We start from the raw sequence: 21,989 nt of genomic DNA, 5'->3' as shown, positions 1-21,989 counted from the left end.
GCGGGGCCCAGCCAGGTGCCTGTCCCATGGGAGAAATGCTGCACCCTGCCTGGGGCTCCCCCAGCCCCTGCCCACCCAAACTGCTCCTGCCGGGTGGGCACTGTGGTCCAGGGCCCCTGGGACCCTGCTGGCTGTAGCCAGACCTGATAAAGTTTGGGGGGACAGGGCAGCTGGGCCTGGCACCTGGAAGCCACCCACCCGGTCCTGTCCACTTTCCGCAAGGGCCAGGGCAGTCAAGGGGACCGGGCTCCCAGGTCTCTGCTGCCCTGGCCCCATCATGGGCACACCGCCCCCTTCCCTGGGGCATGCCGAGCCCCCAGCTCCTCCAGGAGGGGCTCAGAGGTCCACTTCTCAGCCAGGTGGGGGCTTCCCAGCGTGGTGATGGGCTGAGTGACCACGCTGACCGCCCCTCCCCCAGGCCCCCGGAGACTGCAGGCCAGGCTCTATTGGGGGTGGTGCAGGGGCACGGGCCGGGCTGGGGGCCCCAAGCCTGGCGCCCGCAGACCCTCACTGGCACCTTCTGCTCCTGGGTGGTGTGGTCCCTTGCATGTCCCCGACCTGCTCTGGCAGGAGCCTTCCACGCACGGGGGTTCGGGAAGCAGAGGGCGTCCATTGCACCGCTTTAAGCCCACCCCACCAGGTGAACAAGTGGCACCCAGAGTCCTTCAGGGACCACCAGTGGGGGACCCCCAAGTCAGCCGGTGGGGGGGCATCCTCCCTGGTGAGGGGCAGCTGGCAGAGTTCACCTTTCAGACCTGGGAGCACCCCCCTGCTGCGCTGGGGCCCCTCTCTCTTCCCAACCTGCCGCCCACCTCACTGCTCTGGCCGGGCCAGCCCACCTCGGATTCTTCTGGAACGCCTGCTGTCCTTCCTCAGCCCCGTCCCCAGCCCGCGACGCTTGTGCGCAGAGCTCCTTGTCCCCAGCCACCCACACCCCGGCTGCAGTGGGATGAGGGGGCTCAGCAGTGCTTGGGCAGTGGTGCCCATGGCCTTTCCAGGATGTGCCACGAAGCTGCAACAGCCCCCCCAGCAGCTTCCCTCACTGCCCCCCACATTCGTTGTGGCCCGGGCCATGTCCATGAGGTCACAGGTCAGGCCAACGGCATGGGTGAGGGTGACGGCGGGTGGAGGAGCCCCCCATGGCCCCTGCAGCCTCTGGCACCTGCCCCTTAGGTGTTCCGTCCCCGCCCCTGGGCCGTGGAGTCTCACGTGGGTGACAATACCTGGAAACCCCTCGCGTCCTTCAGGACGTCCGCTGCCTCTCTGGTCCCTTGGCTTGGATTCCACCCGGGGGCGGAATGGGCCTTTCCGGGTCAGCTTTCCTCTCCGGTGATGCAGCCGCCGGCCACCATGTCCCCCTGGGGCAGCTCAGCACTGCCTGGCCGGATGGGCTCAGGCTCGGCTTGGGGCCAGGAGAGCAGACACTGCCTGTCCTATGGGGAGAGGTGCAGGTCCCAACTCGGCTGACCAGCCCCAGGCACCTGGGGGGCTCTGTAGCTGGCCCCCCGTTCCCACTTGGGAAATGGCTGGCCAATGTGGCAGCGGGGCTGAGCTCATGGGGTGCTGCCCCCAGGCAGGAATGCCGGTCAGTGCTGCTGGATGTGCAGCCCCTGGATGTGCAGCCCCAAAGGAGGACCCAGCATGGAAAGGAGGTCCTGGGCTTCCTGCAGCTGCTGGGACACGGATGGGGACAGGGATGGGGACAGGGATAGGGTCAGGGATGGGGATGGGGTTGGGGACAGGGACGGGGACAGGGATGGGGACAGGGTCAGGGATGGGATGGGATTGGGGGATGGGGATGGGGACAGGGATGGGGACGGGGTTGGGGACAGGGACGGGGACAGGGATGGGGTCAGGACAGGGAGGGAACGGGGTTGGGGTCAGGGACGGGGTAAGGGTTAGGGAGGGAACGGGGTGGGGGTCGGGACAGGGAGAGCCCAGGCGGTGTTCGGCTGGGACAGGCGTAGGGAGCAGCACAGGTACGGCGTCAGCCCCCTGGACCAGGTAGGTTGTGGCCCTTTGCCCAGCAGGGGCCTCCACCCTCCACCACCCCTTCTGCGCGTCCCTCACACACACGTGTACACGCCCATCCTGGGGCACATGGTGCTACAGCTTGCACTTGTGTGCCCTACACACTCACCTGGGGTGAGGTGTGCATAGCCAGCACTCACGTGTGTGCACACACCTGTACGTGCACACGCGCCTGCACGAGCCCATACTTACGCAGAGAGGCGCTCCCCCACGGAGGCCGGGCGCCCCGCACTGCTGCTCTGCTTCACACACCGAGCCGGCGGGGTGGCGGATGGGGCCCTCACGCTCACCTGTTGGGGGTCGGCAGGGGCCCTCCCGGGGATGCAGCCTCGGGGGTGGAGCAGCCCAGGGCAGAGGGTGCAGGTGCTGGGCAGGTGGGTGCTTCTGCGGGGAGGCCGGGGTGGGAGTCGGGGGCTGAGCCCGGCGCAGTGGCTCGGGCGCCACAGGGTCCCAACGTGGCTGGCAGCGCTGGGGCGGGGCAGCTCCCCCCTCCCCGGGCAGCGGGGGGGGGGGGGAGGGGGGCTGCCGAGGAACCCCCGCCCCGCCCCCAAACGTCTCCTCCTCCACCTGCTCTCACGCTGACTCCAACCCAGACCCCCACCCTGTGCAGAACAGCCTCCCACCCCCCACCCCCACCCCAGGAAAGCGCCTCACACCCGCCCGGACGTTCCCACGCGCGGCCTCCATCCGGCTCTGCGCAGACCCCAGCTCAGCCCCGCCGCCCCCGGGCCTCGCCGGCCACTTCCCGGCATTGTGCTCCCAGCCAGGGCTGCGCTTCCTCCGTCGGTCAGGAATGTGCGTCCACCAGGGCCGAGGCCCCGCCCGACCTGAGGCTGAACTGAACCTGGGGTGTCACCGTCTGCCATCCTGTTTCAGAGCCCGAAGGGTCGTGGGCAAGGACGCAGCCGGCGTCCCAGCCGGACCCCCACCTCCCGCACCGGGGAGGGGCTGTCCATGCTGCCACCGCACCGGGCAGGGGCCCGGGGCAGCGGGGGAGGGTGGGGGTAGGGGGAAGGGAGCGGGGGTAGGCTCGCCCACGTCCCCTCGGATGGCTGATGGTGCCACCCAATCACCTGGGGCTAGGACGCTGCACCTGGAACCCACGGGAAGGGCTCTCCATGTCCGGAAGCAGACGGCACTGCCCTCCCCCCTCTGGGTGGGGCCCTGGGCGCCCCCTTGTCGGATGGGGAGGCACGCCAGTCTGTTGTTTCGGAAGCTGCTTACTTAGGTCCAGCAGACAGAACCCACGCTCCTGAGAGGCTCAGAAGCCAGGTGCAAAAGGAAGTCACTGAGCTGCACTGACCGGTTAACCTAAAATCAAGGCTTCCTTTTCCTGGGAAGCAACTTCCTAAAGGAAAAGAACCCAGTATGCAGCTGGGCCTGCACAGAAAAGCTCCAAAACCTCAGATCCAAACTACTCGGCCCTGCTGGCGCCCCGTAGTGTGGCTCTGTGCTGGGACCCCTGGAGGCCTCACTTGGCGCTCAGGCCTGGAGGGGGCCCCAGTGGTGGAGGTGGAGGAGGCAGAGTGTGGGGGTGTCCAGGCCGCGGGTGAGCAGGTGCCTGCAGGGGTGCTGCATCTGCAGGGCCCCTGGGAGTCAGGTGGGCTCGGCCCTCCCATTGGAACCTCACCTGCTGCAGGTAGGGCGTAAAGTGAAGGGCTCTGGGAGGTGTGTGGGGATGGGGGTCTGCACCCCACCCACAGCCGCTGAGGGCCCCAGGCTCAGTCTTTGCAGCCAGGACTGGACGGTCCTGTAGAGAAGACCCCCTGTCCACTGGCTGTCCAGCCCTCTGTGGTCAGAAGCGGGACCCTGGCTGAACGAGGGCTGTATGTTTCCAGCGTGTCCTGTCCTGCTTCACACTCGGGCTCAGCTGAGGAGACCGGGGTCAGGGGAGCCTGGAGGGCAGAGGACAGGCCCTGTGTCCGGGGTCACGCCGAGCAGAGATCATGGCCTGGGGCCCCCTGTCCGGGACCCAGCCCTGGGCTGGGGTGGGGCAGCCTGGCCATGGCCCTGCTTCCCCAGCTGCCCAAGAGCAGCGTGGCCCCCTCGTGGCCGCCCCCCACCGTCCTGGGCCAGCTGAGCCCCCCGGCAGTCAGTGAGGGGTGCCTGCTGGGTGATCTCTGGCCCCAGGAGCCCCAGGAGCCCTTGCCTCCTGCAGGAGTGGGCTCCCAAGCAGCCCCGACACCAACAGGCCCCCCCACCAGATGCAGGGGGCAGGTGCGCCAGGGGGTCCCCATTGTGGGGTGTCCTGAGGCCCTGGTGTGGCTGGAGGAGGGAACTACATCTTCTGGTTTGTTCCTGCACCCACCCTGGGTGGCTGGCCCCCTGGGAGATGGGGGACTGCCTTGGAGGTCGGCCCCGCTGCCACCCACGTAGCTCAGAGGGCTAAGACTGCCGCCTCTTGGTTGCACTCCACAGCCCTGGGTAGTGGCCCCTTCCCGCCGTTGCTTCCACGAGATCCCCCAGACCTCTGAGCCTCTGCATATGCCCCCTGCCTCACAGCCCTCTGTGCCCGACCGGGTGCCACAGGTGGACAGAGGTTCTTTTTTTTCTTTTTTTTTTTTTTCACATGGGCAGGCACCGGGAATCGAACCTGGGTCCTCTGGCATGGCAGGCAAGCATTCTTGCCTGCTGAGCCACCGTGGCCTGCCCCAGAGGTTCTTTTTAAAGCTTTTTTTTTTTTTTTTACATTTTTAATTCAAATTTTTTAAATACAAAACAAACGCAAACATTCTTATTTTGATCCTTCCATTCTAAATATATAATCAGTAATTCACAATATCATCACATAGTTGCATATTCATCATCATGATTATTTCTTGGAACATTTGCATCTGTTCAGAAAAAGAAATAAAATGAAAACAAAAAAAATAAATACATACCACACCCCTTACCCCTCTCTTTCATTGATCACTAGCATTTCAAACTAAATTTATTTTAACATTTGTTCCCCCTATTATTTATTTTTATTCCATATGTTCTACTCGTCTGTTGACAAGGCAGATAAAAGCATCAGACACAAGGAAAAACTTTTTTTATTGTATAATAAAACATATATATATATATATATAAAACAATGAAAGAAAAAAGCAATAGTTTTCAAAGCGCTCTTCAACAAGTGGTTACAGGACAGATCCCAGAGTTTGTCATGGGACACCACACCATCCTCTCAGATTTTTCCTTCTAGCTGCTCCAGAACATTGGAGGCTAGAAGGAATCAATAGTTTTTTATCATCACCATCAACTTTTATTTTCTTTTCTTGTGAAAAATAGCATATATACAAAAAAAGCAATAAATTTCAAAGCACAGAGGAACAATTAGTTGTAGAACAGATTTCGGAGTTTGGTATGTGTTGCAATTCCACAATTTTAGGTTTTTACTTCTAGCTGCTCTAAGATACTGGAGACTAAAAGAAATATCAATTTAATGATTCAGCATTCATATTCATTTGCTAAACCTACCTTCTCTGTATAACTCCACCACCACCTTTTATTTTTTATCCCACTCTTTAGGATTATTTGGGGTACGGCCACTAACTTTTCCATGTTGGAAGGGGCTGTCACTGATATGGAGATGGAACTATCTGATGTTCTGGAGAGGCTGGGTCCTCTAGGTTTCAGGGTTTATCTGGTCCAGGGACCCATCTGGAGGTTGTAGGTTTCTGGAAAGTTGCTCTAGTGTATGCAACCTTTGCAGAATCTTATATATTGCCCTAGGTGTTCTTTAGGATTGGCTGGAATGGTTTTGGTTGGGGTTTGTGAAGTTATGGTAGGTAGCAAGGTCTAACTGAAGCTTGCATAGGAGTGACCTCCAGTGTAGCCTCTCGACTCTGTTTGAGCTCTCTCAGCCACTGATACTTACTCATTACACTTCTTTTCTTCCTTTTGGTCAGGATGGCATTGTTGATCCCACAGTGCCTGGGCCAGACTCATCCCTGGGAGTCATCTGCTATGTTGCCAGTGAGACTTTTGCCCCTGGATGTCATGTCCCATGTAGGGTGGAGGGCAATGATTTCACTTGCAGAATTGGGCTTAGAGAGACTGAGGCCACATCTGAGCAGCAACAGAGGTCCTCCAGAAGTAACTCTTAGGCATGCCTGTAGATAGGCTAAGCTTCTCCCTTACCTACATAAGCTTCACGAGAGTAAGCCTCAGGATCAAGGGCTTGCCCTATTGGTTTGGGTGCCCTATTGGGTGCCCTAATGTTTGACACAGTATCAGGGAAATCCCCCTGGTAAAGTTTTATAGTTCCATCTTTTCATCCCATCCTTCAATGGACTTTGCCAATACTTTTTGATTATCTGCTTAATATATTCTCGGATGTATTGAGACATTACATTAACCTATACAGGATTAAAGGTCCTCATTCTTATTCTGGGCTCCCTGTGTTTCGATTGTTTAAATGATCTATCCAGACAGGTTGAGTTAGATTATGTGCTACAGAAAATTTAGGTTCTGGACAAAATAAACCTTTCTCCCTTTGGTCTCAAAGAGTAGGTGAGGTTCTAAAATATAGACAATGTCTTCCTTATCCCTGGGTTCTGAATTACCTTAATATTGACTTGATCAGCTTCATTCTCATCTCTAAATACCAGGTTATACATATATAAAACAGCCAGAGGGGTTGTTTTAAAACAGCCATCAAAACCCCTCAATTACCTCCTCTGTCATTGCACAAAGCCCCAAATATTGTCCGTCTCTCTGGGGGCACCTTCATCCAGTGTCCAGGGGACCTCACAAACCCCTTTGCAAGGGTGGCAAGTAGCAAACATCAGATAAAAGCCAGCCTCAGTGTGCAGGCACAGAAACAGGGGAAGAGAGACGAGTTGGGAATTTCCAGATGCAGACAACAGAAGAGTTAGGGGCAAGATGCTCCAAAGGGTAAAAGACAAGCTCAGGCTGCAGGAAGCCAAGAGAAGAGAAACAGCACATCTGAAAAAGAACCTGATTATGAATTCTAGGAAAGAAAACATAAACAACTGAAATAGAAACAATAGATGGTGTTTTAGTTTGTTAAAGTTGCTGGAATGCAATATATCAGAAACGGAATGGTTTTTGAAAAGGGAATTTAAGTTGCAAGTTTACAGTTCTATGGCTGTGAAAATGTCCACATTAAGGCACCAACAAAAGGTTACCTTCACTCAAGAAAGGCTGATGCCATCTGGAACACCTCTGTCAGCTGGGAAGGCACCTGGCAACCCTGCTAGCTTTCTTTCCAGACTTCTTCAATGGCTTCCCTGGGGAATTTTCCTTCTGTATTTCCAAAGGTCTCCGGCTCTGTTGGCTCTGAAGCTTGTTTCAAAATGATTCCCTCCTAAAGGGCTCCAGTAAGCAACCCCACCTTGAATGGGTGGTGACTCATCTCCATGGAAACTACCTAATCAAAAGTTACCACCCACAATTGGGTGGGTCACATCTCCATGGAAACAAAAAAAGATCCCACCCAGTAATATGGAATGAGGATTAAAGAACGTGGCTTTTCTGGGGTACACAACAGATTTAAACCGGCACAGATGGGTTTAGTAGTATTTCGGACACAAATGAAGAATTAGTAAAGAGGAAAAGAGAGCAGAAGAAGTTGTCTAGAATATTACACAGGGGAAAAAGGGCTAGAAACACATGGATAATGGAGTAAAAGGATCTAACATATATTCCACTGGAGTTCCAGGGGGAGAATGGCGGGGGCAGAGGCAATATTGGGGGAGAGAATGACTGAAAAATTCCCAGCACTGGACACAACAGCAACACATTTTAATCAAATCGAAGGGCTGAGGCCATAGAAAGCTGGTAACTGACCACTCCCAGGAAGATAACTGAATATTTTGCAGGGTTTGGAAATGAAGAAACAATTTTTTAATTTGCACATGTGTAAAAGAAAAAAAATCATGAGAAAATGTCTTGAACTGAACAATAACAAAAATAATATACATTGAAACTTATGGGATCTATGAAACAGAAAGAAGGGAGGAAATTAATGAGCTAAGTGCAAATCTCAAGAAGTTAGGAAATAATGAACAAAACAAACCCAAAGAAGGCAGAACAAAGGAAATAATCAGCATAAGAGAAAAATTAATTTACTGGGTGGGGAGGGCAGGCCACAGAGACAACCAGCAAAGCCAAAAGCTGCTTGTCTAAATGGACTCATTAGATTGACAAACAAGGGAAATAAAAAGATGGCCCCCCAAAACAATATCCAAAATGCCGTGGACATCTGAAAGATAACAAGAGGATATTATGAATGACTCGTGGCAATAAATTTGGAAATGTAAATGAAATAGATAAATCTGTAGGGGGGAAATGTCGACGCAGACAGAATCAATAGTCACATTTTTCCACAAAGAAAACTGCAGATTCAATTTCTATGACACATTTAAGGAAGAAATCATCTGAGACAAACGGTTTCGAGAAAAGGAAAGGAGAAGCTGTTATCCATTTCATTTTTAGGGACCAGTTGGATCTGTTTATGTAACCAGATACAGGCATTTGGGAAAGGAAAATCTGGCTCCAAGTTCAGCTGTGAACAAGGCGTGAACTCCTAACAGTAACAACAAAAGTTGCCAAGCCAAACTGGACAATATATAAAAATGGCAATGCACCCTGGAAAGTTGGTTAAATTACAAAGCCAATAAATACAATCCATCGTATGAACTGACGGGAGAGGAAAAGCCTATCATTAGCTCAGTGAATGCATCAAGAGTATCTGATAAAATCCAACATCAGCTCCCAATAAGCCCTCTGGGCAAACTAGGAGTTGAATAGAAAGTCCGTGATCTATAAAGCACTGCGGTAAAGTTGTTCCTTTGAAGCGAGGGGAAGACAAGAAGGCTCAAGGACCCAGGCAGTACAGTCAGGGGAAAAGGGAGAAATAAAAAGTAGAAGGAATGGAAGGGAAGAAACTACGTTGTCACTATTTGCAGATGCTCTGAGTGTGTGCATATATAATCTAAAGGAATCTTTTTTTTTTCCAGTTCATTTTTTTAACTGTGAAATATAACATGTATACAAAAAGAGCCATACATTTCAAAATACATTCAACAAGTAATTATAGAACAGATTTCAGGGTATGGTATGGGTGGCAGTGCCACAATTTTAGGTTTTTCCTTCTAGCTACTCCAAAACACTGGAGACTAAAAGAAATATCAATATAATGATTCAGCTGTCATACTCATTTGTTAAATCCTATTCTTCTCTTTTATTACTTCTCCTTCTCCTTTGATCTTTCTCCCAATCTTTAGGGGTATTTGTGCTCTGCCACTCTAACTTTTTTTTCATGTTGGAAAGGAGTGTCGATACTATGGGATGTGAGGCTGGAACTATCTGATGTTCTGTAGAGGCTGGGCCCTTTGCATTTCAGGACCTATCTGGCCTAGGAACCCATCTGGAGGTTGTAGGTTTCTGGAAAGCAAACTGAGTGCCCGAAACCTTTGAAGAATCTCAGATAGAGCCCTAGGTGTTCTTTAGGGTTAACGCGAATGGTTTTGGTTGGGGTTTGGCAAACCATGTAAAAGAATCTTTACCTCAATTATTAATGAGAGAGGTTGGCCAGGAACCTGGGATCAAAATCAAAGTCAGAAATCACTTTGATGGCCAAGTGGCAGCAAGTTCGAAAGTGGAACTTACAAGCGGCATTTTCAAAGAATATAAAATGTCAGATTTCAACAAAAATCAAGCAAAAGACATGTAAAGCTCCTACAGAAAGAAAACATCCACCTTCACCACAGAGATGAAAACCCACGTAAAGGGAGAGAGCATTATTGAGGCATCACCATCAACAAGGCTCATTCCACCCCAAGCTGACCATGCCCTCAAATGCAACCCTAAGTAAACCCAGCAGCTGCTTTTCCTGTGGTCTGACAACCTGATACTAAAACTCCTGTGGAAACACGAGGGCGGCACAGGGCTCGTGGGCCTGAGCCGCGCTTGTCACCAGGTGGGGACGGCGGGAGAGCAGGCAGCCTGGACACCCGGGCACAGAAGGCCGCAGGAGAGCACCGAGTGCGGTGGAGCACAGACATCCCCAGGGTCGCGCCGAGGAGGGCGGGCGCTAGAGGAGACACCGAGGGCAACCGCATCAGGGAGAGGACGGCTCCCAGCGCGCAGCAGCCGCGGGAACCCCGCTAGCCGAAGATGCGGGGACGCGGGACAAGGCGCGGGGCTGGCTGGGGAGAGCCGGCGCTGGCACAGGTCGGTGAGGCCGGGTTCCCGACAGCCCCGGCCGGCCGGAGCTGCCCCGCCAGATGGGGGTGGGGGGCTGGGCGGTGGCGAAGGAGCTGGCAGCCGCGCAGCCGAGGGACAGGCACAGGGGCAATGGACCTGGCCGGTAGGGTGGGGGGCGCAGGCTACCCGGGTCCAGGCCGCACGCTGCGGGCTCAGGCTCCGCAGCCTCAGACCTCACCTGGGGGGCCTTTTTCGGGGGCCGCAGACGTCAGTCAACGCATTTCAGATCTTTATTCTCATCAGAGACACACCCGTGCAAGGTTTGAGAGCCTCCGGCTCAGGGCACAGCAGGAAGGGGCTGGAACCAGGCAAGTGAGTGATGCGGAAACAGGCTAGTACGGGCTGGTTGTGCAAAGGGCCGGGGGTGGGCCAGCTGCCTTCTAGTTCTGCTCGAGGGAATGCGGTAAATTTCCCAGGAAAGGGCGCAGGTGTGAGAAGGTCTGCACTGGATGCCAGGTTGAGTGCCTCCCCTTAGCCCTGGGCTGGCCTGGCTGCCCCCCCCACCCACCCAGGGCCCCACCAGGCCGGACTCCCCTCCCTGGGCGTTTGAGGATCTCCATGTGGTCCTGGTGTTGACCAGGTTTGAGGATGCCTGCCCGGGTGGGGGTCTCTCCGTGCCCTCTGCCCCTCTGCCCCCACCAGGAACCCACCTGGTGATTTTCTCCCTTCCTTTTCTCTGTTCTTTCTGGAATTCCTTTTATAGGTTGCAGGAACTCTTCAGGATCTCTAATTGTATTTTTAAAAAATCTTCTCTCTGATTTTCCTTCTGCTTGTTTGTTTGCATTGTACTACTTTTTGGAAGCCTTCTTGAAATTCATCTTTCTGACCTTTTATTGAGATGTTCATTTTTGCCACCATTTAGTCACAAGAGTTTCTGCCTTGTAGTCTGAATGCTTCTTTTTTCTTAAAAAGCTTTTTTATTTTAAATTGTCCTAACGTGTACAACTCAGACTCTCCCATTTGAACCACTTTCAGGAGTCCAGTTCAGTAATCACAACCACATTCACGGTTCTGTATTACACCGCCTCATCCACCTCTCCTCCTTTCTCCTCACCTCAGGCACACGCTCCCCAGCCATTTTGCAAAACCTCCTGCCCCGGTAACCTGCCGTCTCTGTGCTTGGAAATGTGAGTATTTCGTGTAAGTGGATCATGTCGCCGCACAGCGTCCTCGAACCCCACCGTGCAGCCTGGGCCGGCTCACCTTTCTTCTCCACGGCGCTGGGCGCCTGTGGGTCGGACGGGCCCTGCGGGCCCCCAGCCACCTGCCCCCGCGCGGGCTGCGTCGGCCTCCGAGCTGCAGCGAGCATCCGCGTACCGTCTGCGCCCACGCCCCTGCTTTCGGGCCCCCTGGTGGATGCTCCTTACGTGGAGTTCCGGCTCCTGTCTCGGAGATGCGGGGCCTCCTCTCCGAGCCCTACGTTGCTGTGTTCGTGCTGTGCTGGGGCGGCGGGGAGATCTGCAGCCCGGGTGTGTCCCCTGCCCCACCTCCCAGGCCTCCAGGGGCAGCAGGAGCCACGTGCACTGGTGGCTTCGCTGGGGGGGCTGGGGCTGGGACTCTGGAAAATTGGGGTGCACTGCTGGCTGACACTTTGGGGTCCTCCCACGTCCTGCCCAGGGGGCGCGGCTGGGGCCGGGCTCACGGTCTCCAGCAGGAAGACTCAGTCACCCCTCTCCCACCCGCCTCGGCTGTGCCCAAGCACGCTGGTCCGAGGTCCCCAGAGGGTCAGGGGTGACCTCTGCAGCTGCAGGGTCTGCTCTCAGGCCTGCAGAGAGCCGCCTGCTCAGCCATCTGCTCTCCAGCTTCAGCTTCCTGAATTTTGCTGCTGTCATTTCCTCTCATTCTCTCTAAAAACGTGTTTTCTTCATTTTAAAGCAGAGGCAATAAATGCTTGTGCTTATCTGCCATTTAAAACCAGAAGTCCTACTTTTTGAAATAAGATGTGTGTTGTGGTGTAATTGGCATCGGGTGAGGAGAGCAAATGGCAGGGGTGCACGACCTCTGACCCATGGCCCAGCTCCTTACCCAGCACCTCCCAGAGGTGGCCCCGCTCTGCCTCCTTTGCCAGAGGTCGGCGGCCTGGCTTCACGGGACCCACACCCTGGCCTGTTTGCCTGGCAGTTGCCTGTGACACAGGCCACAGCGCCCCACCCCCACCCCCTTTATGACCAGTACCCTTTTGGCCATGTCCCAGTCTGTGGGTTGCGATAAAACTGCCATGACACCCTCTCACTGGGTGGGCAAGTAGGGCACCCCTCCCCCAGGCCCCAGCTAAGGGCGGCTCAGAGGGCCCAGGGGTGGCGGGCACTTGGCTCTGGTAGACACGGCCGCGCAGGTCTCTGCTCCCCCAAGAAGTGCTCTAGGGGAGTGAACCCCACTTGTTCTGCCTCACAGCTCTCGTGTGCAGGCTTGCATGTGTTAGTGTGTTGTGCACATACCTGGACTTGTACATGTGGTTTACGTGGCATTTCCTTGCTGACCAGTGACGCTGACCCCGTGTTCATACATGTACTGGCTACATCAGTACCCTCTCTTGTAGAGTGTGCATTCAAGTATTTTGCATATTTAAAAAATGGGTCTCTGGGTTTAATTTTTACTATATTTGTAGGGGCCTTTGGTATGTTCTGGATGCAGTCTTTTGTAAGACAGGGACTGCACGTAACTTTGTTTTGGTCTGGGGTTGCCTTGCCCTCTCGGTGATGTCCTTTGATGCACAATTCTTAACCCAGTCAGGTTGTTACTCTCTTCTATTAGTTACTCTTAGTGCTTTTTATGTCCTAGTTAAGAAACTTTTATTGCAAGTATACGAATTCCAGTTAATTTTTATAAATTAACCTTATGACCAGTGATCTTGCTAAATCAACCTCCTAATTCTACTAGTTCATTCCTTTAGGAGGAAAGAGGCTATGGTAGTGTTTTTCTTTGCTTGCTTGCTTTTTCTATGCACACCACCCCACCCAAAGCACGGAGGCTGTTTCTTTGCCCCTAGAAAAGTATTGTCAGCTAACGGCTGTCCTTTTCTCATCTCCAGATTCACAGCGAAAGTGTCTCACATTTCATCATTAAATGCGATGTGTAAAGAGCAGTGGGGGGAGTTTATCTCCCCACCTGAAACAAGTGGAAAGCCAAACAAAATATGTGAAATGACAGTTTGCAGAATTGGACCGTGCAGCTCAAGATGTGGACTGCTGCAGGCCGGGGAGCAGGGGCCCCTGCAGTGGTCCCTCTCACTGGAGGCAGCTGCGGTGTGGGGGAGGGGAGGCAGGTGGCGCCAAGTGGGTGCGGGAGAGGGCAAAGGGGGTGGCCGAGGCCCCTTGAGAACTCGCCCAAGGACTGACCAGTGCAGCATGAGGAATCCCCCAGGGCCAGAGGGAGTCACCGTTCCACAGGGAGTTGCAGACCTCAAGGGGCAGGGGGTCGTGTCTGTCCCTGGAGGCCAGAGTGGAAAAAAAATCACAATTCACAGGGCATCAGTTATTGCATTAAGAAATGGGGGGAAATTGCCCACCCCCATTAAACATTGCTCTGCTCTCACCTAATGAAGTTTAAAAAGTAAGATCAGACAGGAACAGTCTGTTTCCAGGGAATGGCCACATCTGAGAACAAAGCTCAATGCTTTTGAGAAAACAAAAATGTCAAGAATCCTACTGGACCAACACAACAAGCAGACTCACCACCCTCCCCCCGTCTACGTGGGACATGACTCCCAGGGGTGTGGACCTTCCTGGCAATGTGGGACAGAAATCCTAGAATGAGCTGAGACTCAGCATCAAGGGACTGAGAAAAACCCTAGAATGAGCTGAGACTCAGAATCAAGGGATTGAGAAAACTTTCCCGACCAAAAGAGGGAAGAGTGAAATGAGACAAAGTGTCAATGGCTGAGAGATTCCAAACAGAGTCAAGAGGTTACCCTGGAGGTTATTCTTTTTTTTTTTTTTTTTAATTAGTGTTGATATTTTTATGACACTTTTTTTTTTTTTTAAACATGGGCAGGCACTGGGAATCGAACCCGGGTCCTCTGGCATGGCAGGCGAGCATTCTTGCCTGCTGAGCCACCGTGGCCCGCCCTGGAGGTTATTCTTATGCATTAAGTAGATATCACCTTGTTATTCAAGATGTAGTGGAGAGGCTGGAGGAAACTGCCTGAAAATGTAGAGCTGTGTTCCAGTAGCCATGTTTCTTGAAGATGACTGAACAATGATACAACTTTCACAATGTGACTGTGTGATTGTGAAAACCTTGTGTCTGATGCTCCTTGTATCTACCTTGTCAACAGACGAGTAGAACATATGTAATAAAAATAAATCATGGGGGAACAAATGTTAAAATAAATTTAGTTTGAAATGCTAGTGATGAATGAAAGGGAGGGGTAAGGGGTATGGTATATATAAATTTTTTTCTGTTTTCTTTTTATTTCTTTTTCTGAATTGGTGCAAATGTTACAAGAAATGATCATGATGATGAATATATAACTATGTGATGTTATTGTGAATTACTGATTATATATGTAGAATGGAATGATCAAAGGTTAAGAATGTTTGCGTTTGGGCGGGCCATGGTGGCTCAGCAGGCAAGAATGCTCACCTGCCATGCCAGAGGACCCGGGTTCGATTTCCGGTGCCTGCCCATGTAAAAAAAAGAAAGAAAGAAAGAAAAAAAGAATGTTTGCGTTTGTTTGGTATTTTTAAAATTAATTTATTTATTAATTAAAAATTAACAAACAAACAAAAACATTAACATATGATCATTCCATTCTACATATATAATCAGTAATTCATAATATCACCACATAGTTGCATATTCATCATTTCTTAGAACATTTGCATCAATTCAGAAAGAGAATTAAAAAGACAACAGAAAAAGAAATAAAATGAAAACAGAAAAAAAAAAGATTATACATACGATACCCCTTACCCCTCACTTTCATTGATCACTAGCATTTCAAACTAAATTTATTTTAACATTTGTTCCGCCTATTATTTATTTTTATTCTATATGTTCTACTCGTCTGTTGATAAGGTAGATAAAAAGAGCATCAGACACAAGGTTTTCACACTCACACGGTCAAATTGTGAAAGCTATATCATTATTCAATCATCATCAGGAAACATGGCTACTGGAACACAGCTCTACATTTTCAGGCAGTTCCCTCCAGCCTCTCCATTACATCTTGAACAACAAGGTGATATCTACTTAATGCATAAGAATAACCTCCAGGATAACCTCTCGACTCTGTTTGGAATCTCTCAGCCATTGACACCTTGTCTGATTTCACTCTTCCCCCTTTTGGTCAAGAAGGTCTAGGGTTTCTGTCCCACGTTGCCAGGAAGGTCCACACCCCTGGGACTCATGTCCCACGTAGACAGGGGGAGGGTGGTGAGTTTGCTTGTTGTGTTGGCTGGAGAGAGAGGCCACATCTGAGCAAGAAAAGAGGCTCTCTTGGGGGTGACTCTTAGGCCTAAATTTTAAGTAGGCTTGACCTATCCTTTGTGGGGTTAAGTTTCATATGAACAAACCCCAAGATTGGGGACTTAGCCTATAGCTTTGGTTATCCACACTGCTTGTGAGAATATCAATAATTCAACTTGGGGAAGTTGAATTTCTCCCCGTTCTCACCATTCCCCGAAGAGGGCTTTGTAAATACTTTTCCATTCACTGATTGAATCACTCTGGGATTCATTGGGGCATCACTCTGGACAAATCAACAAAATCTCATGTCCTACCTGAGATTCCAAGCACTTCAAGTGATTTGATATTTTCCTCACTGAGAGCCCCAAGAAAACAAAGGAGCACAGGTTAAACTGAGTGCAAGTTTAAAGGGCTTTAAGTCGTGCAGGTCAAGAGCACACGTTCCTTCAGGAGGGGAGGGCTTGTCCACTGATGCTCTTTCCCCCTTGACACAGTCCAATGTGCACCTTTCAACTGCTCAGGGCCCAGACGCATCATCCAAAGTGAAATCTTACCACAAAATGCATGTGGATAATTAGGGATCCAAAAGATGATTGAAGAGATGGATTCTGTAGAACAATATGTATCTTACAGCCGCTTCGCAAAGTACGGTCATCTCAATGGGTTCTCCTATATGTGATGGAGCCCCAGAAAGGGGTAGCCCCACTTGACAGCTACGGAGATGGAGGCTCAGGGAGGGACAGAGAAGAGGCCCAGAGCCTGGACCTTCTGCATCCAAGCCACCTCCTGTCCCCACTGCACGAGACTCTTTTCTTGTTGGGAAATAGGAAGGTTTTGTTAGCTAAGCACTAATTAGCACTTGTTTGAAGATGCACTGAGACTAAATAAACGGCGTTTAAACTCCTGGAATACAGGTGAGTCTTTGTCATTCCAAGCAATGCATATTACCTTTGATTATATGCCAGCGTGAAGGTTTCAGGTTTATCCGTGGAATTGCCGCAGAGAAATAAATCTGTGCGAGGTTTCTTCAGTGGTGCCAGAGAGGTCTGTGTACATTTGATTCCTGAAGAGGCTCTATTTTTTCTGTGGTTTCTCAATAACTCAGGCCTGGGGAATGCATAGAGGCATTCAAAGAATTCCTGAGCAGCCCCCTGGAGACCTGCAGGGCGGGGGTACCACTCAGTTCCAGGCTGACGCCCAGGTCAGGAGAACCTACAGCACAGGCTCGTGGCATGCTCGTGGCCCAGGGACCAGGTGACCTGCCTGGGTTCTTACTGGGATGGCATTTTAGAAAATCTACGTTTCCTTTGAGTGTGTCCTGGGAAAGGTAGAGAAGGATCTGCCATTTCTCTGAATACTGATTTGACCCAACACTGAACCTGGAAAAGGCCAAACCTTAACAGTAGCTCTTCTGCTCACTGCAGAGCCGTGTTACATGAAGCTCAAAGAGGTTTTCGTTAAGTTGTAAGTTGCTTTATTGCATTTCGGGTTGACATAAACAAACATGGGTAATTTATTTATTTATTTAATTTTTTAATTTTTAAAATGTAAAGGTTTTATTCATCAAAACAGACTACACGCTTGAAAAGCACAAAAGATAGATATTGATAAATTTAAGAAACTGATAGAGAATATACACCTAAGCGTGGACTGCAATAAGTATTTAATAGATACTAATACTCAGAACAATGCCAATACAATGTATAAGTTCCAAACCAGCTGAAGAAAATTTGAACTATTCAATGGAACTTAGGGTAAAAGAGAAGAGACCCAAGGAGCAAGGGAAGAAGAAAATGAAAAGTGAGTCTTAAACGTAACATTTCTTAGGAAAAAAACCTCAAGACACAGAGTATTAGAATATTAAAGTATCAGAGTGGATTTACCTGCACCTCTCCCTTTAAAAAAATAATCAGTATGTTGCCTTTTAGAGATATTTAAAACATTTTGTCATTGTAAATAAAGGGATGCAAATATGAACCCAAAATTTTGGAAGCCATGATTGTAATTTTTTTTTTCCTAGTTAAGAATTTTATTTTTGTTGCAAAACACAAGATCGGTCAAGGACCCATAACAAGATCGTAGAGCAGGGAGCAGCAGCAGATTAAGCTTGGTCCTGATTCCCAGCACAAAGCACACACTGTGCTCTAAGGGCTGTGATAATTCTAGGCACAAACGTGCATGATTTAAACAGTGAAAAGAAAAAAACATAAAACATTATTGAGAAAAAATTTAAAAGGCCTAAATCAAGGAAGGGCTATACCATATATCAACAAGGAGATGTTGTCAATTCTCCCAAAATTGATCAATAGATTCCGGACGATTTCAATCAAAACAGCCACAGGTTTGCCTGTGCGTGTACGGATGAGAGGTTCTAGAAGGCGGATGGAAATGCATGGAGCCAAGGCCGGGCCCCAGGAGCTCAGCGCCGTGGGGACCTGGAGCCCCACCCGGCGGGGCCCTGTGGAAGGAAGAGTCTTCCAGAGGGATTGTGCATCCGTCCTGGAGAAACGGAGCTCCGCCTGGCTACGCCCTCCAGGGCAGCCTCCATCTGACTTGGAGCAGGGAGGCTGCCTGGACAGGACTGCCGCTCCAGGAAGGATTCCTACAGAAGGAAAGAAAAGGGCGACCCGAAGGAAACCAAGGTAGACGCTGGCACAGGCAGAGGAAAACCTGCTCGTGTCCTGAGGAACTAGGGACACAGAATCACAACCACAGCGAGGAGCACTGGACGCCAGCGTGGGGGCTCCACTGGACGGGTCACTGTGTGGGAAACAGTGGCGTTACCAGAGAACTCCAAGATCCTTGCATGCAGCGGTGCAGGATTCCCAGATGCCTTGTATGGCACCTGTGGGCAGCGGGCAGCGGGCAATGGGCAGCATGGAGTGGGCAGCAAGAAGTGGTCAGCGGGCAGTGGGCAGCGTGCAATGGGCAACGGGCAGCAGGTGGGATGCAGGACGCAGTCCGCTCAGGGGATGTACATTGCTGAGAGCCCACAGGCAGGCTTGGAGGCAGGTCTGGGGAGCAGGGGACGGGGGTGGGGGGGTCTGCTTGGGCCAGGTGTGCCTCTCTACCCACAGTTATACTTCACAGCAAGAAGGAGCTTTACAAATCAAAATGGCCTCGTGTTGCATGATCGGCCAAGCTCAGACCCACTTCCCGGGTTGAGGGTGAGTATCTCAGCCCCGAGCCCTGGCAGGACCCCTCTCGTGGCCTCCGCTCTCCCCATCTGCCCTCCAGCCTAAAGGACCCGGCCACGCCCACTCCCCACGGACCCCGCCTGGCCCCAACCCCGTCCTGGGTTCCCTCTGGCTGTCCAAGGGGTGTCCGTGCCCCCCACCCCCGTGTCCCCCCAGACAGTCCCCAGCCCAGCAGTGGGAGCTGCCCTAGGACAGTCCTACAGAGACCTGGGACCGGCCGGACACCCCCTCAGAATGCCCACCAGGAGTCAGAGCCAAAAGCCCCCATGGCCCCAGCCTCACCCCAGGTCACTCAGACCCAGGCCCGCAGCCCTGCAGCCCTCCACAGCCCCTCACGCCCGCCCCCAGCCTCCACACCCCCTCACTGATCCCTGGCCCTACGGCCCTGGCACCCCTGGTGGCTACTGGGCAAGCTTGTCCACCCCAGGGCAGCCCCACCTGTGCTGTGGCCGGACTGTGCAGATGCCCAGGGCCACCGCTCACAGGATGGGAAGTGCCTCGGGGCGGCGGCAGGTGGCGGGAGGGGGCTGTGCCACGCCCTAGCCGCCGGGCGCTGACGCACATCTGGGACAATCCCCAGCTTCCTGCCCGCGTGACCTAAGAGAAACAGGATGCAGGAGGTGTTTATCTGAGCAAAGACAACAAGCAAGGGGGTGGCATTCTGCAGAGGCGCAGGGGCCCTCGTGGAGCCGGGCACCGCGGCCATCGGACAGAGGTGCTGGGCAGGGAGACACCGGGCAGGGTCAAGGGGCCGAGACTGAAGTGGTTTGGCTGCCTGGTGCTGAGGCCGCTGTCCTGAGAACCCACCGCACAGCCTGCCTCTTCTTGTGCCAGCTTCTCACGGCCTCCTCGTGTGCCAGCCTCTCGCGGCCACTGGCCACCGGGATGCACGTTAAGTTGAAACCCCACAGCCTGGCCTGCAGCAGGCCCAAGTTCATAGCCAATGCTGCACTGATGTCCCAGAGGGCACCCTGACAGCAGATGGCTTCTGGTCCCCCACCTGACCTCTGACCCCCAGGAGCACATAGGAAGAGGCGAAGGAGGGGCTTAAAAGAGACTCAAGCTTAAGAGTTAAAGCCTGGCTGTGATTCCACCGACAGGGAGCCTCCGTCCACACCCAGGACCAGCCCTCCCTGAGGACCACCGAGTCTGCAGCAGCCCAGCGCCTGGGGCCTCCCCTGGCTGCCCCTCCCCCACCGCATGCTGGGGGTGGAGCTGAGCACTGACCTCGTGGGAACCTGGGACCCGGCAGCTGGGACGTGAGGCAGGGCTGGTGTGAGGGCTCCGCCCGCTGGCCTGGCCCCTCCACCCTTCCCGCCCGGCGGTGGGGTCGGCCCCTGGGGGATTCCTGACCCGGCCTGCGGGAGGATGGGTGGATGCGGGCACACAGGAAAGAGTGGGACAGAGAGACACCACTTCATCCAAACCACAATTAGCTCATGACGGTGACCTTTGCTTTACGAAATAGAATCATTCTAGAAAAGAAATCAGCTGCCAAACTGACTCCATAAATACCCTGTTATTTTTTATCATAGGTTGGTGGTAAGAAATAAAACAAAACAAAACCAAAAAAAATCAAGTAAAATAAATACATGCAGGGGTGGAAGGGAGATGAAGCTATAGACACTGAGTCTGGGGGCGGGCTAAGCTGGACGGTGGGTGCCAGGCTTCCACGCAGGGGCTGCTGCGTGAGGGCACGGTGAGCCCCCAGGGCCAGAGGCCCCTCTTGCCCCCATGCTTCTCCAAGCCCTGGTTCCCTGCACTCCCAGTCCCGGTCCCTGCACCCCCAGTCCTGAGTCCCTGCACCCCCAGTCCTGAGTTCCTGCATCCCCAGTCCTGGGTCCCTGCACCCCAACTACTGAGTACCTGCACCCCCATTCCAGGTCCCTGCACCCCCAGTCCTTGTCCTTGCACCCCAAGCCCTGGTCTCTGCGTCCCCAGCCCTGGGTGCCTCCCTGCCTGCAGCCAGGCCTGGGTGGAGTCCCCCGATGGAGCATGGGGGCTGCCCACTGAGCCCCTTGCAGACAGCATTCCTGAGAACTGAGGGCTGGTGGGTTCTTGTGGCTGTTCCCAAGGAGGAAATGAGAAGCGGCTCTTTGCAGGACCACACCATCGGCATGCTGGGGAAGTCCCACCCACGCACGCATACACACCCACGTGCACACATGCACACACACGCATCAAGGGGCTTCTGTGCCATGCTAGGTCCCTCCCCTCCCCTCTGGAGAGGACAAAGCCATGGGGTGCTTGGGGGGCAGCTCAGGTGCCCACCCCCACTCTGTGACCCCCAGGCCCGGCGCTGGGGGGCCTGTGGTGACGGGGTGCTCTTGGCTCCCAAACTAAGCACTCAGCCAGGAGCTCGTGGCCACAGGGCCTGGCTGGGCCCTTCTCTCAACAGGTCCTGGGCTCCCTGCTCCCTTCTTGGTAGGACACACAAAATGCCTTCGTGTCCGAGCAGGGCCATGGGGGCAGGAGGCGCCCTGTGTGCCGTGCCTTCCCTGCCACAGCCTGCGTCCCCCGCCCCCACACCACCCCACTTGCGTTCTCCTACATCTGCAGCATCTGAGCTTCCATCCTCCTTCCCTGAGACATGCGTCTGGTCACAGCTAAATGCTCAGGACAGATTCCCAGCCAGCGGCCCACAGACAGGCCTCTGGGGTTGGGTTGGGGGCTGCTGTGGGGCCACTGGCCCGGAGGGGTCCCCAGGCAGAGAGGAATGTGCTGCATGGCCTGGGTCGGGAGGACGCGCTGGCCCCGCTGTCTACGGGTGCTCCGAGGCCCACTGTTGCAGGCTCCTGGCTGCTGCCACACGTGCCACGCGATGGGGCGCCTTACACAACCAGCCCGCGGGTTTGGAACTACAAGTCCAACAATGACGCATCGCCAGGGCCAGCCGCCTCCCTGAGGCCCGCGGCTTGGGGTCGGCCTCCGTCCTGGCTACCCTGGCACAGGCTGCACACGTGGTCGTTTCTCTCAGCCTCTCTGATTTCCATGTGCTTCTGGAGTCTTGCTGCAGCTTGCTCTCTCCCTCTCTGTCTCTGTATCTCTCTGTCTTTCTATATCTCTGCCCCTCTCTCTGTATCCCTGTCTCTGTCTCTCTGTTTCTGTCCCTGTCTCTCTGTATCTCTCTGTCTC

The 21,989-nt window shown here is 53.2% G+C and overlaps 1 long non-coding RNA gene across 2 annotated transcripts; it reads left to right on the top strand.

Annotated features, from left to right (window-relative positions):
- The first annotated feature begins 18,171 nt into the window (after positions 1-18,171).
- Positions 18,172-20,460, top strand: LOC143662157 (uncharacterized). 2 transcript variants are annotated; one of them, XR_013165187.1, is made up of 3 exons: positions 18,172-18,299; positions 18,748-18,824; positions 19,955-20,460. It is a non-coding gene; the product is annotated as an uncharacterized LOC143662157 (long non-coding RNA). The 2 variants fall into 2 exon arrangements; XR_013165186.1 differs by having other exon boundaries at positions 18,735-18,824.
- Positions 20,461-21,989: the final 1,529 nt, after the last annotated feature.

Source organism: Tamandua tetradactyla, chromosome 2 (genome assembly GCF_023851605.1).
Source record: "Tamandua tetradactyla isolate mTamTet1 chromosome 2, mTamTet1.pri, whole genome shotgun sequence".
Taxonomy (NCBI): Eukaryota; Metazoa; Chordata; class Mammalia; order Pilosa; family Myrmecophagidae; genus Tamandua; species Tamandua tetradactyla.
This window is presented reverse-complemented; position numbering and strand designations above follow the sequence as displayed.